Source organism: Cynocephalus volans, chromosome 6, assembly GCF_027409185.1.
Source record: "Cynocephalus volans isolate mCynVol1 chromosome 6, mCynVol1.pri, whole genome shotgun sequence".
Lineage (NCBI taxonomy): Eukaryota > Metazoa > Chordata > Mammalia > Dermoptera > Cynocephalidae > Cynocephalus > Cynocephalus volans.
In genome coordinates, this window is record NC_084465.1 from 64,991,908 (window position 1) to 65,011,677 (window position 19,770).

A 19,770-nucleotide genomic window follows, 5' to 3' on the forward strand; every position below is an offset into this window, starting at 1 on the left:
TCATTGAAAACATATTCAATCAACTAGTGGCAGAAAACTTCCCAGGTATAGGAATAGATACAGATATGCAGATTCAGGAAGCTCAAAGATCCCCAACTGTATTCAAATCAAAAAGGTCTTCTCCAAGACATGTTATAGTCAAATTGGCAAAACTCAAAGACAAAGAGAGAATCTTAAAAGCTGAAAGAGAGGAGTGTCAAATTACCTATAAGGGAGCCCCAATCAGACTAACATCAGACTTTTCATCACAAACCCTAAAAGCTAGAAAGGAATGGGATGATATATTCAAAATACTAAAAGACAGAGATTGCCAGCCAAGAATACTCTAACCCACAAGGCTATCCTTCTGAAATGAAGGGCAAATGGTATATTTTTCAGACAAACAAAAACTGTGGGAGTTCACTACCACACAACCACCCTTACAAGAAATTCTCAAGGGAGTACTGGGTTTGGTACCTGAAAAATAACTATCACTGCCATAAAAACTCAAAAACAATCAAAACACACTAGTAAAATAAAAATGCCAACAATGAAGAGAAAAAAAATTTATCTACAACCCAAGGAACCAACAAATACAGAAGACAAACAGTAAATCAGAAAGAAAGGAACAAAAGACACTTAATACTTCCAAACAAAAACCAATAAATTTCTAGGAGTAAATCAACACCTTTCAATAACAACTCTTAATGTAAAAGGATTAAATTCCCCACTCAAAAGACACAGACTGGCTGGCTGGATTAAAAAGGAGGACCCAACTATGTGCTGCCTTCAAGAGACCCACCTAACCTATTAAGATTCGCATAGACTAAGAGTGAAAGGATGGAAAAAGATTTACCATGCAAATAGAAATGAAAAATGAGCTGGAGTAGCTATTCTTATATCTGTTAAAATAGACTTTAAACTAAAAACCATAAAAATAGATAATGTGGGCCACTACATAATGATGAAAGGATTGATCCATCAAGAAGACATAAGAATCATAAATATGTACACACCCAATGTCAGAGCAGCCAGATTTATAGAACAAACTCTATTAGACCTAAAGAAGGAAATAGACACTAATACCATAATAGCAGGGGACCTGAACACCCCACTGTCAATATTGGACAGATCATCTAGGCAAAGAATCAGCAGAGAAACACAAGATAAAAACACCACTGTAGACCAATTGGACTTGGCAGATATCTACAGAACATTCCACCCAACAACCTCAGAATATTCATTCTTCTCAGCAGCACAGGGATCATTCTCCAGGATAGATCACATGATAGGTCACAAATCAAGTCTCAACAAATTCAAAAAAATTGGAATAATCCCATGTATTTTTTCAGACCAAAATGGATTAAAATTGGAAATCAATAACATGAAATTCTGTAAACTATATAAACACATGGAAATTAAACAGCATTCTACTTAATGACATATGTGTCCAAGAAGAAATCAAACAGGAAATCAAAAAAATTATTGAAACTAATTAAAACAATGATACATCAACCAAAACCTGTGGGATACTGCAAAAGCTGTACTAAGGGGGACATTTATCACATTAAATGCGTACTTCAGAAGAATGGAAAGATGGCAAGTAAACAACCTAATACTTCACCTTAAAGAACTACAAAAACAAGAACAATCCAAACCCTAAATTAACAGATGGAAAGAAATCATTAAGATCAGAGCAGAACTTGATGAAATTGAAACCCAAAAAATGAGACAAAAGATCAATGAATCAAAAAGTTGGGTTTTTGAAAGGATAAATAAAATTGACAAACCATTAGCATGGCTAACTAAAAAAAAAAGAAGAGAGAAGACCAAAATAACAAAAATTAGAAATGAAAAAAGTGATAACAACTGATACCTCTGAAATACAAGGAGTCATTAGAGACTACTATAAACAACTATATGCCAACAAATTTGAAAATCTGGAGGAAATGGATAAATTTCTGGACACACACAAACTACCAAAACTGAGCCGAGAAGATGTAGAAAATCTGAATAGACCAATGACAATAAGAGAGATTGAAGCTGTTATCAGAAGGTTCTCAACAAAGAGAAGCCCAGGACTAGATGGGTTCACAGCAGAATTTTACCAAACATTCAAAGAGGAATTGACACCAATTCTGTACAAACTGTTCCAAAAGATTCAAACAGAGGCAATTCTCCCAAACTCATTCTATGAAGCAAACATCACTCTGATACTACCTGGCTTTAAACTATACTACAAAGCTATAATAACCAAAACAGCATGATACTGGCATAAAAACAGACACACTGATCAATGGAATAGAATAGAGAATCCAGAAATCAACCCACATACCTACAGCCCTCTGATCTTTGACAAACGCAACAAATGGTGCAGGGATAACTGGATATCCATATGCAGGAGAATGAAAACTAGACCAATACCTCTCCCCATATACTAAAATCAACTCGAAATGGATTAAAGAATTAAATATACACCCTGAAACAATAAAACTTCAAAGAAAACATAGGAGAAACACTTCAGGAAGTAGGACTGGGCATAGACTTCATGAATACAACCTCAAAAGCACAGGAAACCAAAGGAAAAATTAATAAATGGGATTATATCAAGCTAAAAAGCTCCTGCACAGCAAAAGAAACAATTAACAGAGTTAAAAGACAACCAACAGAGTGGGAGAAAATATTTGCAAAATATACTTCTGACAAAGGATTAATATCCAGAATATACAAGGAACTGAAACAACTTTACAACAAAAAAACAAGTAACCCAATTAAAAAATGGGCAAGAGAGCTAAATAGACATTTCTCAAAGGAAGATATATGAATGGCCAACAGACACATGAAATAATGCTCAACATCATTCAGCATTCGGGAAATGCAAATCAAAACCACACTGATATACCATCTCACCCTAGTTAGTATGGTTAATATCCAAAAGACTGAATGATAAATGCTGGCAAGGTTGAGGAGAAAAAGGAACTCTCATACACTGTTGGTGGGACTGCAAAATGGTGCAGCCTCTATGGAAAATGGTATGGAGGTTCCTCAAACAATTGCAGATGGATTTACCATACGACCCAGCTATCCCACTGTTGGGAATATACCCAGAGGAATGGAAATCATCAAGTCGAAGGTATCCTTGTTCTCCAATGTTCATTGCAGCACTCTTTACAATAGCCAAGAGTTGGAACCAGACCAAATGTCCATCACCAGATGAGTGGATACAGAAAATGTGGTATATCTACATAGTGGAATACTACTCTGCTATAAAAAAGAATGAAATACTGCCATTTGCAGCAACATGGATGGACCTAGAGAGAATTATATTAAGTGAAACAAGTCAGGTACAGAAAGAGAAATACCACATGTTCTCACTTATTTGTGGGAGCTAAAAATAAATAAATAAATACACAAATAAACTGCGGGGGGGACAGAAGAAGACACAACAATTACAATTCCTTGAAGTTGGTTTGACAAGCAAACAGATATGAGGTTGTTGGGAGGGAGGGGGGAGAGGGAGGAGGCAGAGAGGTTTCGGTAATGGGCCACAGTAATCAACCACATTGTATATTGACAAAATTAAATTAAATTAAAAAAAAAGAAAAGTAAATTAGTGATTCTTCTATAAACACTGAGTGAAAATTTTCATTTGAAGAGCTTGCTGTAATTTCAAAGTACAGAAACCTTTATAGATGTTATTTTATGACTATAAAAGTAGTACTAATTTACTATGGAAAGATTGGAAATTGTCGAAAGACATTTAAAAAAACCCACAACCTAGAGCTGTCCATCATTAACATTGTGGCACATTTCCTTTCAATCTTTATTCTAGGCCTATATGCGTAAAACCTATACAGAAGATGGAAAACATGTACATATTTCTCTGTATTTTTTTCACTTAATATTTGATTGTAAGTTTCCGTGCCTTATTCATACTTCTTTGAGATATTTTTCAATGACTATATAATAATGCTCTCTGCATACAAAGCTTAATTTGTTGAACAATTTCCATGTTTTTGGACATTTAGATTGCTTCTATTTTTTTCTTAGAATAAAGTTCTAGATGTAGGATTACTAGGCCAATGATTAAACGGCTTTTAAAGCTTTCTCCTGTTGTGATTTGTTTTTCAGAAAGGTTGTACCAATTCACATTAACATCAACAGTGTATTAAAATGCCTGTAGAGATAATATTTTCTGAATCCAAACTGAGCCAGCAATTTGACAAGGACTAATATAGATACAAAATCAAAAATTAAAATTATTTAAGGTCAAGACCATTCCAAATTAAGTATATGATTTTAAAAAATCAGCACAGAGAGCTGGGATAGACACTGCTGCCTTGGACATCAGAACTTGAAACTTGCTGGCCTTTGGTCTCTGGGACTTACACCACCCGGCCTCTGGGTTCTCAGGATTTTGACCTCAGACCAAGAGTTATATCACTGGTTTCCCTGGTTCTGAGGCCTTTGGACTTGGACTGAGCCACGCTGCCAGCATCCCAGTGTCTCCAGTTTGCAGATGACTTGTTGTGGGACTTCTCTGCTGCCATAATCACAACCTCTGGATGGACTCTTCCTGGGAAGCAGCAGCTGGACAGCGTTCCTATTAACATCTGTCTGTCAGCATAGTCTTCACATCATTTCACTGTGATGGAGGAAAGAGAGGCCAGTGTATCCTTCCCTGCCATGGCCCTGTCATTGGTCATTAGCATGGACAAGGTCCCAGGGGTGAAGGCTAGAGCCACACATGTCATCATGAATTCTCTGATCACAAAACAAGCCCAGGAACACATTCAGTGTTTTGAGAAAGAGGCAGGGCTGAGAGTGGCTGTCTACACAACCTACAGATGTCTTAGCACTGAGGAGACCAAGTACCTTCGTGTGGCAGAAGCACTCCACAGACTAAGCTACAGAGTGGAGTGATAGCTAAAGAAGAGAAACAGCCTCCATCAGCCAGTCCACCCCGAGCAGCACCCGCATTTTTCCCCTAAGCAGAAGTCCAGAGGCTGGTTCACTTCTCGTTCTTCCACAGCCTTACTGGGCCCAAATCCTAGCAACAGGGATCCTGGAAGTGGGGACAAGGACTGAAACTCATCAGATAAATGGAGCTTCTTTGGACCAAGATCCCTCCAGAAGTATGCTCCAGGAGGTTTTGACACGCAGGCCTACAGAGGAGCCCAGAAGCCCTCTCCAGTGGAACTGATGAGTGCCCAGGACACCCAAATGGCTGAAGATACAGCAACCTTCAAGCCACCCAAGATGGACATCCCGGTGATGGAAGGGAAGAAACAACCACCACAGACCCATAGGCTCAAATTGCATGACTTGAATGTACTCATATCCATTGGCTTCTACAGCTCTTTCAGTTTCAGGGACGCTGGATGGACGGTTTTTGTGCTCCACTCCCCTTTTACCTTGGCTCTGACACAGGGAAGACATATTTTTTAAAAACCTATCAAAGTGAGGCTAGAGCTGGAGACACAGTTGGTTTCTGAGAAACATTAGTACAAAGCTTATCCTTGTTGTGTGAAAGAAGCCATTTTGTACTGCTTTAAAGTTAGACTAGGTAATTTCAGCAGTGATATATGGGGGAACTCATAACCTATTTTTGTATCATTTACCTTAGACAAGAACTTTGATCATTGCTTATTAGGTAAATAATGTTTGTGCTCTTCCAAAATCCACGCTTCTTGATTCTCTTACCACTGGCAACATGAGCATTGACAAATCAGTGCATAGAGGTGCTCACTGACTAGTTTAGATAACCTTGGTCCTTTTGACTGTTGGTGCTGTGCTCCAGCCTTGTCAGTTAGGGAAACCTCCTTTCTAGGCTGAAACTGGAGTCACCTTGGTTTGTGGTAGACCTAATGGATCACTTTGTTCCCCAGCCTGTTCTTCATGGTATCTCTTGGGCCAGTGCTGTTGGAGGGATGCTTCTCTCTTATATGTCACAGAACAAACATTAGTCTTGCATATCCATTTTGTACTTTAAAGTGAGATTAATTCAACTTCAGTTTGGTTGAAAACTTCCTAAGGGAGAAAATTCGGTCAAATGATTTGGTGAAGTACAGAGGATGGTAACTACAGTTAGATTATAGTCTTGAGGTTCACATGAAACTAGTGTCTCCTTCTTTTGATTTTCTTGTTCAGTTCAGGGCTTGAAAATTTGGGGGGGGGAGGTGGAAGAATTCAAAATTTTTCTATACAAAAGCGTAATTCACCAAAACGAGCCTCAGGTTTTTATGCAACACATACTTTACTGGGGAAAGGAAACAGGGAAACTGCCTTTTTATTTCTCCTCACTATGTATGTGGTCATTGTCTTGAACATTGTCTCAAAAATCTGCTGTTTTTTGTTTTGGATAGTATCTTGTCTGTATAAGGAGATGACATTTCCATAAAGAGGCCATAGAAGCTAAAATAATCAGAACAATTAATTTATTTGTGTCTTCTGTTATGATCTCTAGTTTTGACAATAAAAATCTTTACTAATTTCTCACCTAAAAAATCAACACAGGAATTACTGTTTTTAGTTTTAGTTTTCATAAATGACCAAAATACTACTAGATTGAGTTAAATTTTTTTTGCTGTATCTAGAGTTAGAATGGGATTTAGAATCGTTGTGTATAACCCCTTAAATGTACAGACTAGTCAATTAGAGATGAGAGGGATAAAGTAAGTAGCCCAAGCAACATAGCCGTGCCCATGATTTAAAGTCCAGCACATTTTGTTTTATAAACAATTTAATATTAAAAACTACAAATAATATGTGAATATGCTACTGTAAAAATTAAAACATTATGCATGTAAATATGAATATACAGTTATAAATATATAGATAATATGTAATATATGCATATGCATGTAAACATATAATATATGCATATGCACACACATATATTTAATATGTAAATAATATGTAATATATTATATGTATAAAACAGTAAATGTAGAGAAAAGCATCAAGTCATCTATAAGGGAGTCCCCATCAGACTAATAGCAGATGTGTCAACAAAAACTCTGCAGGCCAGAAGAAAATGGGATGATATATCCAAAATACTAAAAGAAAAACTGCCAACCGAGAATACTATACCCAGCAAGGCTACCCTTTAGAAATGAGAGAGAATGGTGTATTTTCCCAGACAAATAAAAACTGCATGAATTCACCACCACAAGACCAGCCCTACAAGAAATCCTCAAGGGTGTCCTACACCTAGAATCTGAAAATAGATAATCACTACCATGAATACACAAGAAAGAACAAAATCCAGTGGTGGAACAAAAATGCAAATGAGAAAGACAAAGAACTAAAACTTACCACCTCAAAAAACCAACAAACATGGAAGACAAACAACAAAAGGGGAAGAAAGGAACAAAAGAAAACTGACAAAATGCCAGGAGTAAGGAAATACCTTCCAATAACAATCCTAAATGTAAATGGATTAAACTCTCCAACTAAAAAGACACTGACTGACTGATTAGATTAAAATATAGGCCCGACTATATGCTGGCTTCAAGAGACTCACCTCATCTATAGAGACACACACAGACAAATAGTGAAGGGAAGAAAAAGGGTATAGCATGCAAATGGAAACCAAAAATGAGCAGGAGTAGCTATGCTTATGTCAGTAAAATAGACTTTAAACCAAAAACCATAAAAAGAGACAAAGAAGTCTACTATATAATGATAAAGGGATCTATCCAGTAAGAGGGCATAACAATCATAAATTCATATGCACCCAACACCAGAGAACCCAGATATATGCAGCAAACACTATTAAATCAAAACAAAGAAATAAACCCCAATACATTAATAGCTGGAGACCTGAACATCCCTCTCTCTGTGTCAGACAGATCATCTAGGCAACAAATCAACAGAGAAACACAGGATTTAAACTACACTTTAGACTAATAGGACCTGGCAGATATCTACAGAACATTTCATCCAACAGCTACAGAATATACATTCTTCTCCATCAGCACATAGAACATTCTCCAGGATATACCACATGCTAGGTCACAAATTAAGTCTCAACAAATTTTTAAAAATTGAAATCACTTCAAGTATCTTTTCAGACCACAGCAGATTAAAACTAGAAATCAATAACAAGCAAAACTCTGGAAACTATACATATACATGGAAATTAAACAACATGCTCCTGAATGACATATGGGTCCAAGAGAAATTAAACAGAAAATCAAAAAATTTCTTGTAACTAATGAAAACAAAGACACATCATACCAAAACCTGTAGGATACTTCAAAACAAGTAAGAAGAAGGAAGTTTATTACAATAAATGCTTACATCAAAAGAATAGAAATATTTGAAGCAAACAACTTAATGCTACACCTCAAAGAACTAGAAAAACAAGAACAATTTAATCCCAAAATTAGTGGATGGGAAGAAGTAATTAGGATCAGAACAGCCATAAATGGAATAGAGACTCCCCCCAAAACATATAAAAGATGAATGCAACGAAACATTGTTTTTTGAGAATTTAAACAACGTAGGCAAATCATTAGCTAGGCTAACTAGAAAAAGAAGAAAGAAGACCCAAGTAACAAAAATCAGAAATGAAAAAGGAGATATTATTAACTGATACCACAGAAAAACAAAGAATCATTAGAGATTATTATAAATAATTATATGCCAACAAATTTGAAAACCTGGAGGAAGAGGATAAATTTCTGGGCACATACAAACTACCAAGACTGAAACAAGAAGAAATAGAAAATTTGAGCAGACCAATAACAAGCAAAGAGATTGAAGCAGTAATCAACAGTCTCCCAGCAAAGAAAAGCCCAGGACCAGATGGCTTTACTGCTGAATTTGACCAAGCCTTTAAAGAGGAATTAATACCAATTCTCTTCAAACTATTCCAAAAAAATTAAACAAAGGCCAATCACACAAACTCATTCTATGAGGCCAGCATCACTCTGGTACCAAAACCACACAAGTACACATCAAAAAAAGAAAACTCAGGGCCATATCTCCCTTGAACATAGATGCAAAAATCCCCCCCCGCCAAACATTGGCAAACAGAGCACAGCAACACATCAAAAAAATTATACACCATGATCAAGTAGGATTCATCCCAGGGATGCAAGTATGGTTAAACATACACAAGTCAGTAAACATGATACACCATATCAACAAAATCAAGGGCAAAAATGATCTGATTATCTCAACAGACACACAAAAAAAGCATTTGACAAAATTCAGCATCACTTCATGATAAAGACTCTCAGCAAATTAGGTACAGAAGGAAAGTATCTCAACATAGTAAAAGCCATATGCGACATATCCACTGCCAATGTCATTCTGAATGGGGAAAAGCTGAAAACTTTTTCCCATTCAGAACAGGAACAAGACAAGGATGCCCACTCTCACCATTCCTATTTGGTACTGTAATTACTAGCCAGAGAAATCAGGAAAGAGAATGAAAAAAAGGGCATCCAGATTGGAAAGGACAAAGTCAAACTGTCCCTGTTTCAGATTACATGAAACAAAGTTTCAGGTATTAGAAACTTAACCCCCATTGTGACTGTGTTAAGAGGGTGGAAAATCTTATTATGATCAATTATGATAATTGAAAGGGGCCTTGAAGAGGTGATTAGATTGTGAGGCCCATACTCTTGTGCATGGATTAATCCATTGATGATTTTATAGTGGTCATGGGCGTGGTTCTGACGGGTTTAAAAAGAGAGCACATGAGAATCTCTCCCTCTTTCTGCTCAGCCATCCACCCTGTGATATCTGGCATTGCTATGTAGAGTCACCACGAATAAGGTTGTCAGCAGATGTGTTCCATGGACTTTGGACTTCCCAGCTTCTGAAACTGTAAGCAATGAAAATTGTCTCTATAAATTACCCGGTTTCAGGTATTACTGTTATAAGTGACAAAAATGGACTAAAACATACATGCAAATGTGCAAGTGTTTCTGTAGGATAGATATTCAGATGTCAGATTGCTGAATCACTGGGTAATGCATATACTGCCAAACTGTCCTCCAAATAGGCCTAATATCACCATTTGTGTGGTAGACAGAATAACGCCCCTGCCTGAAGATATCCCTGTCCTAATCCTGAGAACCTGTGAATGTGTTACCATATGTGGCCAAAGGGACTTTGCAGCTGTGATTAAGGTTAAGGACCTTGAGATGGAGAGATTATCCTGGATTACCCAATTGGTCTCCATCTAATCACAAGAATCCTTAAAAGCAGAGAATCTGTCCCAACTGTGGTCAGAGAGGCAGATGTGACTACAGAAGACAGATCAGAGAGTGCAACATTGATGGCTTTGAAGATGCAAGAGGGAGGCTAGGAAAGCTGGTGTCCTCTAGAAGCTGGAAAAGGTAAGTATAAAGCCCCCCAAAAGGAGTAAAGCCCAGTCTGACACCTTAGCCCAGGGAGACTATGTGAGACTTCTGACCTACAAAACGGTACGATGATAAACTTGTGTTGTTTTAAGCCACTAAATCTGTGGCAATTTGTTACTGCAACAATAGAAAACTAATAAAATTGACGAAAAAGAATACCCACTTTTTGAAATTCTTAGTATTAGATATTATCAGTCTTCTTAAGTTTTGCAAATCTGATAGTCAAAAATGGTGAGTCTCTGTTGCTTTCCTTTGCATTCCCTGGATTCCTGATGAGGCTCAGCTTCTTTTCATACTTCCTGGACACTGAATTTCTTCTGTGAGTTGGCAGAGAATAATTTAGGTTCATCCTTCTGCTGGATTGCTTGGATTCTTTCTGATTGATTTGTAGTCTGTTTTATATTTTTGCACTCTTATATTAGAACTTTACAGCCTTTGCTTGAAGTATGTGTGCCAAATATTTTCCCCCAATTTGTCACTTGTCATTTGACTTTCTAACCATTCATACCACTTTATCAATTGCTCCATCAGCCTCCCGATTTCCTAGCTCCTCGCTCAGCACTATCCATGGGTAAAGGCTGCCTGCAGGTCATGTTGTTGAAATGGGAACAACCTATGCTGTTGGGCTCTACCAAGCTGGAAGAGATCAGAAGACCACCTAACTCTATGGAGGAGAGTTAGAGAGATTTTTGTCTTGTGTGTGTGTGTGCGTGTTTTAAAAATAGAGGAATAGTACAAGATAGTAGGGAAGGCTGCTTTCATTAAAAAAAAAAATTCACAGATTCTGTAAAATTAGTGAACTGAGAACCTGAGAGACTGATTCAGAATGACTGTTCTTTTTTCATCAGAGTTTACATGACCTGCTGTAGGGAACAAAGGGTATTAGCAGAGCACTCGGCCAACTTGTGTGTTTAAGGCCAGGTCTACTCTGTTCTTACCCAATTCTGTTCCCACCAACCCAAAAATTTAAAAAAGGAATTTTGAGGAATCCAGGAGAGTCAGGCACATTTGAAACACAGTATGTAACTAAAAATGATTAAAAGTTAATATTGACTGATGGATTACTATGTGCCAAGCTTCCCACTGAATCCGAACAATTCTATAAGGTACATGTTATCCCACTACACAAATGAGAAAACCGAGGCTCATAGAGGTGAGCAACTTGCCCACTACTTCCTTAAATGACAGAAGCTGAATTTGAACATCAGAAGCCAGTGTTCTTAGCCACTATAACTGTGCCAGACATCACATCTGAAAACTAGTCTTAGCCTACCATACAAACTCTACAGTAATCTGAATTAGTAAACTTTCTGAATTATACCCTGTTAAATTACTTTTCAGAATATACACGTAACTAGGAATCAGGCTACAAAGTGTTCAGTGGAAGAGTTGTTTTTTTAAATACTTGATTGAATTGATAGCAGCCACTTCATAATTAGTCATTGGCTTATCAGATGATAAACCTGTTGATGGATGCTTCTGAAATACTGCATAGTACCTGAAAAGTAGCTTTCCCCATTCCTCTGCAATCTTATTTACCCTATAATTTGCAAAATAAATCTTTTATTCAGAGATAATACAGAAACCTCATTATAGTTCCTATCATATTTATCTCAAATTCCAGATTTGTGGAATCCAAATTAATGAGTTTAACTGTTAGGTCTTGCATTTCTGGTTTCTCTTTGATATACCTCTATGGAGAAAAAAAGGCAAGTGTGGCAGAGAGAGTGGACTAACTGCTTTCTGGGGAGAAAAAAATATATTCTGGGGACATTTATAGCCTGTTCAGAAGCTGTCAGAAGGCCCCAGGGCTGCAGTGAATCATCAAACTGTCCCTGCCCTGGAGTCCTCCTGCTCCCTGGGACTGCAGGACAAGCTCACACAGCGTCAAGCAGCCCTCACCCAAGGCCTGCGCATGCCCTCCACTTATCTCACGAAATCTGAGCCTCTGCTCACAGAAAAGTTTCAATCAGCCTCTTGAATAAAAATTCCTTTCCTGGTATCTTTCCAGAAGAAATTAACCACTTTATTGCCAAGAAATACATAGGCCACAGTTTGGCCAAATAATGGAAAAATTGTATGTGTGTGTGCGCGTGTGTGTGTGCGCGTGTGTGTGTGCGCGTGTGTGTGTGCGCGCGTGTGTGTGCGCGCGTGTGTGTGCGCGCGTGTGTGTGCGCGCGTGCGCATGCGCGTGCGCGTGCGCGTGCGTGGTGTTCCTTCAAATCTTAAAAGAGGCACCTGATCAGAACAGAGCAAGGTAGGATGCCTGGTTTGGCAATGGGTGGTGGTTGTTTTCAGTCCCATTTCGTACAGTCGGGCATTTGCATTTTAAAATTATCATAGTAGTTCAGTTTCAAGATGGCGGCGGCTGCGGCGGCTGGCGCGGAGTAGCTGAGGTGGAAAAGGTGGCCACTGGGCCTCAGGCAGCCGGGAAACTTGTGGACCTTCCCCTGGCCATCTCTTAAGGGAGGACTGCTGCTGCTGGCCGGTCGTGGGGGCTCAACGCCACTTTGCCCCCGGCAGGAGAGGCTGCCTCATTTACAGGCAACAGCTTTGAAGTGTGGAGCAGGAAAAGAACTGATTCTTAGCTGCAAAAGTGAGTCTTGAAACAGGGAACACGGCGCCAGGGCTGCTGTGGATGCAGCCAGGATCCCGGAGACCGGGGCCGCGCTGAAGAAGGCGGCCAGCTGCCCTATTCAGGATTCGAGGTTTCAGGCCGGCATTAAAGAAGATTCCTGGGAGCGCCCGAGCGGCGCCGCGACTGAACAGCCCGAGGCGGCAGCGCCGAGAACACGGAAGGCAACAAACCAGAGACAGAGCGAGCGCCCGACCTGGTACAGCACTGTGAGTGATCCCTGGCACAGCTCTGTTCGGGGGGGGGGTGGATGCCCACGCGGCTTCCGCCTGCACCACCAGGCCACTCATTGCCCCGGTGCTGCCTCCATTTTCCCAGGTGCGGGCCGCTCCGCCCTGCTCGGCCATCACTGAGCCCATTTGCTTGGCCTGGCGCGGGGCTTTCCGGACCCTGCGGGCCGACCTCCTCTCCCACTCCCTCCGCGGTTCTCTGGCAGGGCTGTGGGTGTGGGGCGTCCCGACCAGTTTTGGGAGGGCTAGGAAGTACGGGCGGGCCGACTGTCACTCCACCACACCCTGGACTCCGCCCCGGTAAACTTCCTGTTACTGGGAGGCAGATACCATCTCTGCGACCACCAGTTTGGAAAAAAGCCTAACGAATTTCTGGTTGGGAATAGTGTGGTAGGAGAGTTCCCAGGTCCGCTTGAACCTGCCGGAGAGCAGGCTGCAGGCGGGCACTAGACTCGGTTTATACCGGGGGGATACAAAGGTGAACAAGACCCGAAAAAGATCTACACAGTGCTACAAAGGCACCCAGAGAGACCGGTCATCTGTGCCTAGCAGAAACCTGTTAGACTTCCTGGGCGAGGCGGTGCTGAGCAGGGTCTTGAAGGCCCAGCTGATAGACGAGGGGTGCAGAAGACACGCCCCAACCCAGCACAGTGTGCACAGAGGGGGGAGACGTGCGGCCAGGGAGGCGGAGACTCGACAGGAACCACACACCCGGTGGGGTCGCCACTGCACGATCTAACAGCCTGGGCCAGAGCACACGGAACGGGGAGAAGTCCTGTACAGAAAGTGAAAGCTCAACAGAGATCACACACCCTGTGGTACGTGATCCACCAGCCCAGCAGAGTACAAGCTGACCAGAAAGGTGGCTCCCCGGAGAAGCCCAAGACCCGAGGCAACCACACACACAAGACACTAGAGGCCAACTGAGCAGTCACGGCGGGAGCCATACCAAATTGGCAACCACAGCAACATCCTAGTTAGTCATTAGTCTTAAACCGGTGGACTGTGAAACCCCCTGCCACAATGAATAAACACCAAAAAAAAGACACCAGAAATACAAAAAATCAAGAAAGTACACCACCAAAAGTTAATAAATCTCATACTCTAGATCCTATAGAACAAGAAGCCCTTGAAATAACTGACAAGGAATTTCGAGTGATAATTCTAAGGAAACTGAATGAGATACAAGAAAACTCAGCTAGACATCATGATGAAATGAGGAAAAGTATACAGGATCTGAAAGAGGAAATGTACAAGGAAATCAATGTCCTGAAAAAAAATGTAGCAGAACTTGCTGAACTGAAGAAATTATTCAGCGAAATAAAAAACACAACGGAGAGTTTAACCAGCAGGCTTGTCGAAGTTGAAGAGAGAACCTCTGAACTTGAAGATGGGCTGTTTGAAATAACACAAGCAGACAAAAAGAAAGAGAAAAGAATCAAGGACATGGAAGAAAATCTGAGAGAGATATCAGACAACCTCAAGCGCTCAAATATCCGAGTCATGGGTATTCCAGAAGGGGAGGAAAATGGAGATTCCATTGAAAACATATTCAACAAAATAGTGGCAGAAAACTTCCCAGGTATAGGAAAAATCACTGATCTTCAGATCCAGGAAGCTCAACGATCTCCAAACGTATTCAACCCAAAAAGGCCTTCTCCAAGACATGTCATAGTCAAATTGGCAAAACTCAGAGACAAAGAGAGAATCTTAAAAGCTGCAAGAGAGAAGCGTCAAATCACCTATAAGGGAGCCCCAATCAGGTTAACATCAGACTTTTCATCACAAACCCTAAAAGCTAGAAAGGAATGGGATGATATTTTCAAAATACTAAAAGACAAAGATTGCCAGCCAAGAATACTCTACCCTGCAAGGCTATCCTTCCGAAATGAGGGGCAAATAGTATATTTCTCAGACAAACAAAAGCTGCGGGAGTTCACTACCACAAGACCACCCTTACAAGAAATCCTCAAGGGAGTACTGGGTTTGGTTCCTGAAAAATAACTACCACTGCCATAAAAACCCAAGAAAAATCAAAACCCGCTAGTACAATAAAAATGGCATTCATGAAGAGAAAACAAGCTAACAAAAACACTATCTACAACCTAAGGAACCAACAAACAAAGAAACCAAACAGTAAATCAGAAAGCAAGGAACAAAAGACACCTAAGACAACCAAACAACCAATAAAATGCTAGGAATAAATCAACACCTTTCAATAACAACTCTTAATGTTAAAGGCTTAAATTCCCCAATTAAAAGACACAGACTGGCTGACTGGATCAAAAAGCAGGACCCAACTATATGCTGCCTACAAGAGACCCACCTCACCCATAAAGATTCACACAGACTAAGAGTGAAAGGATGGAAAAAGATTTACCATGCAAACAGAAAAGAAAAACGAGCTGGAGTGGCTATTCTTATATCTGACAAAATAGACTTTAAACTAAAAACCATAAAAAGAGACAATGAGGGACACTACTTAATGATAAAAGGACTGATCCATCAAGAAGACATAACAATCATAAATATGTACGCACCCAATGTTGGAGCAGCCAGATTTATAAAACAAACTCTATTAGACCTAAAGAAGGAAATAGACACTAATACCATAATAGCAGGGGACCTGAACACTCCACTGTCAATATTAGACAGATCATCTAGGCAAAGAATCAGTAGAGAAACACAAGATCTAAACAAGACTCTAGACCAATTGGAATTGGCAGATATCTACAGAACATTCCACCCAACAACCTCAGAATATTCATTCTTCTCATCAGCACATGGATCATTCTCCAGGATAGATCACATATTAGGTCACAAATCAAGTCTCAATAAATTCAAAAAAATTGGAATTATCCCATGTATCTTCTCAGACCACAATGGATTAAAACTAGAAATTAATAACAAACAAAACTCTGGAAATTATACAAACACATGGAAATTAAACAGCATTCTACTTAATGACATATGGGTCCAAGAAGAAATCAAGCAGGAAATCAAAAAGTTTATTGAAACTAATGAAAACAATGATACATCATACCAAAACCTGTGGGATACTGCAAAAGCAGTATTGAGGGGAAAATTTATTGCATTAAATGCTCACTTCAGAAGAATGGAAAGATGGCAAGTGAACAACCTAACACTTCACCTTAAAGAACTAGAAAAACAAGAACAATCCAATCCTAAAGTTAGCAGACGGAAAGAAATCATTAAGATCAGAGCAGAACTGAATGAAATTGAAAACCAAAAAACAATTCAAAAGATCAACGAATCAAAAAGTTGGTTTTTTGAAAAGATAAATAAAATTGACAAACCATTAGCTTGGCTAACAAAAAAAAGAAGAGAGAAGACTCAAATAACAAAAATTAGAAATGAAAAAGGCGATATTACAACTGATTCATCTGAAATACAAGGAATCATTCGAGACTACTATAAACAACTATACGCCAACAAATTTGAAAATCTGGAGGAAATGGATAAATTTCTGGACACACACAAGCTCCCAAAACTGAACCGTGAAGACGTAGAAAATTTGAACAGACCAATAACAATAAAGGAGATTGAAGCTGTTATCAGAAGGCTCCCAACAAAGAAAAGCCCAGGACCAGATGGATTCACAGCAGAATTTTACCAAACATTCAAAGAGGAATTGACACCGATTCTTTACAAACTATTCCAAAAGATTGAAACGGACGCAAATCTCCCAAACTCATTCTATGAAGCAAACATCATCCTGATACCAAAACCAGGTAAAGATATAACCAAAAAAGAAAACTACAGGCCGATATCCTTGATGAATATAGATGCAAAAATCCTCACTAAAATACTAGCAATCAGAATACAGCAACACATACGAAAAATTATTCATCACGATCAAGTGGGATTCATCCCAGGGATGCAAGGTTGGTTCAACATACGCAAATCAATAAATGTGATACACCATATTAATAAACTCAAACACAAGGACCATATGATCATCTCTATAGACGCTGAAAAAGCATTTGATAAAGTTCAGCACTCATTCATGACAAAGACCCTCTATAAGTTAGGTATAGAGGGAAAGTATCTCAACATAATTAAAGCCATATATGCCAAACCCACTGCCAATATCATCCTGAATGGGGAAAAGCTGAAAGCTTTTCCTTTAAGAACAGGCACTAGACAAGGATGCCCACTCTCACCACTCCTATTCAACATAGTGTTGGAAGTACTAGCCAGAGCAATCAGAGAAGAGAAGGAAATAAAGGGCATCCAGATTGGAAAAGATGAAGTCAAACTGTCCCTGTTTGCAGATGACATGATCCTATATATCGAACAGCCTAAAACCTCTACAAAAAAACTGTTGGAATTGATAAATGATTTCAGCACAGTAGCAGGATACAAAATCAACACACAAAAATCAGTAGCATTTATTTTCTCCAATAGTGAACATGCAGAAGGAGAAATCAAGAAAGCCTGCCCATTTACAATAGCCACCAAAAAAATAAAATACTTAGGAATTGAGTTAACCAAGGAGGTGAAAAATCTCTATAATGAGAACTACAAACCACTGCTGAGAGAAATTAGAGAGGATACAAGAAGATGGAAAGATATTCCATGCTCTTGGATTGGAAGAATCAACATAGTGAAAATGTCCATACTACCCAAAGTGATATACAAATTCAATGCAATCCCCATCAAAATTCCAAAGACATTTTTCTCAGAAATGGAAAAAACTATTCAGACATTTATATGGAACAATAAAAGACCACGAATAGCCAAAGCAATGCTCAGCAAAAAAAATAAAGCTGGAGGCATAACACTACCTGACTTTAAGCTATACTACAAAGCTATAATAACCAAAACAGTATGGTACTGGCATAAAAACAGACACACTGACCAATGGAATAGAATAGAGAACCCAGAAATCAACCCACACACTTACTGCCATCTGATCTTTGACAAAGGCACCAGGCCTATTCACTGGGGAAGGGACTGCCTCTTCAGCAAGTGGTGCTGGGAAAACTGGATATCGATATGCAGGAGAATGAAACTAGATCCATACCTCTCACCGTATACTAAAATCAACTCAAAATGGATTAAGGATTTAAATATACACCCTGAGACAATAAAACTTCTTAAAGAAAACATAGGGGAAACACTTCAGGCAATAGGACTGGGCACAGACTTCATGAATACGACCCCAAAAGCACGGGCAACCAAAGGAAAAATAAACAAATGGGATTATATCAAACTAAAAAGCTTCTGCACAGCAAAAGAAACAATTAAAAGAGTTAAAAGACAACCAACAGAGTGGGAGAAAATATTTGCAAAATATACATCTGACAAAGGATTAATATCCAGAATATATAAGGAACTCAAACAACTTTACAAGAAGAAAACAAGCAACCCAATTAAAAAATGGGCAAAAGAGCTAAGTAGGCATTTCTCTAAGGAAGATATCCAAATGGCCAACAGACATATGAAAAGATGCTCAACATCACTCAGCATCCGGGAAATGCAAATAAAAACCACATTGAGATACCATCTAACCCCAGTTAGGATGGCTAAAATCCAAAAGACTATGAACGATAAATGCTGGCGAGGCTGCGGAGAAAAAGGAACTCTCATACATTGTTGGTGGGACTGCAAAATGGTGCAGCCTCTATGGAAAATGGTATGGAGGTTCCTTAAACAATTGCAAATAGATCTACCATACGACCCAGCCATCCCACTGCTGGGAATATACCCAGAGGAATGGAAATCATCAAGTCGAAGGTATACCTGTTCCCCAATGTTCATCGCAGCACTCTTTACAATAGCCAAGAGTTGGAACCAGCCCAAATGCCCATCATCAGATGAGTGGATACAGAAAATGTGGTACATCTACACAATGGAATACTACTCAGCTATAAAAACGAATGAAATACTGCCATTTGCAACAACATGGATGGACCTTGAGAGAATTATATTAAGTGAAACAAGTCAGGCACAGAAAGAGAAACACCACATGTTCTCACTTATTGGAGGGAGCTAAAAATTAATATATAAATTCACACACACACACATACACACACACACACACAAACCGGGGGGGGGGGGGGAAGAAGATATAACAACAACAATTATTTGAAGTTGATACAACAAGCAAACAGGAAGGACATTGTTGGGGGGGAGGGGGGAGGGAGAAGGGAGGGAGGTTTTGGTGATGGGGAGCATTAATCAGCTACAATGTATATCGACAAAATAAAATTTAAAAAAAAAAATAAAATAAAATTATCATAGTAACCCATTCCCTAAAGTTATTGTTATTAGAGATGTGGAGTGTGGAGTGGACACAGGCTGTTCACCGGGATCCTTTCTTTTGGGGAGCCACTTCCCCCTAGTCTGAGTCCATACTACTCCTTAGGATGGAAACAGGATCCTCACTGGCCACTGAGAGCCCTGGCCCTGGCCCTAGTGATTGCTTCAGGGAAGGCCTTGGTCCCAAGCTGGCTTGGGGGCCAACCTGTCAGGGACCTCCCTGGTGTTCTTGCTGGAGCTAGCAGGAAATTCTCTCTCTTGC

General features: G+C 39.6%; 1 pseudogene; it reads left to right on the forward strand.

Moving 5' to 3' along the window:
• Positions 1-4,629: 4,629 nt before the first annotated feature.
• On the forward strand, positions 4,630-5,427 carry LOC134380927 (putative monooxygenase p33MONOX; annotated as a pseudogene).
• The last annotated feature ends 14,343 nt before the right edge of the window (positions 5,428-19,770 follow it).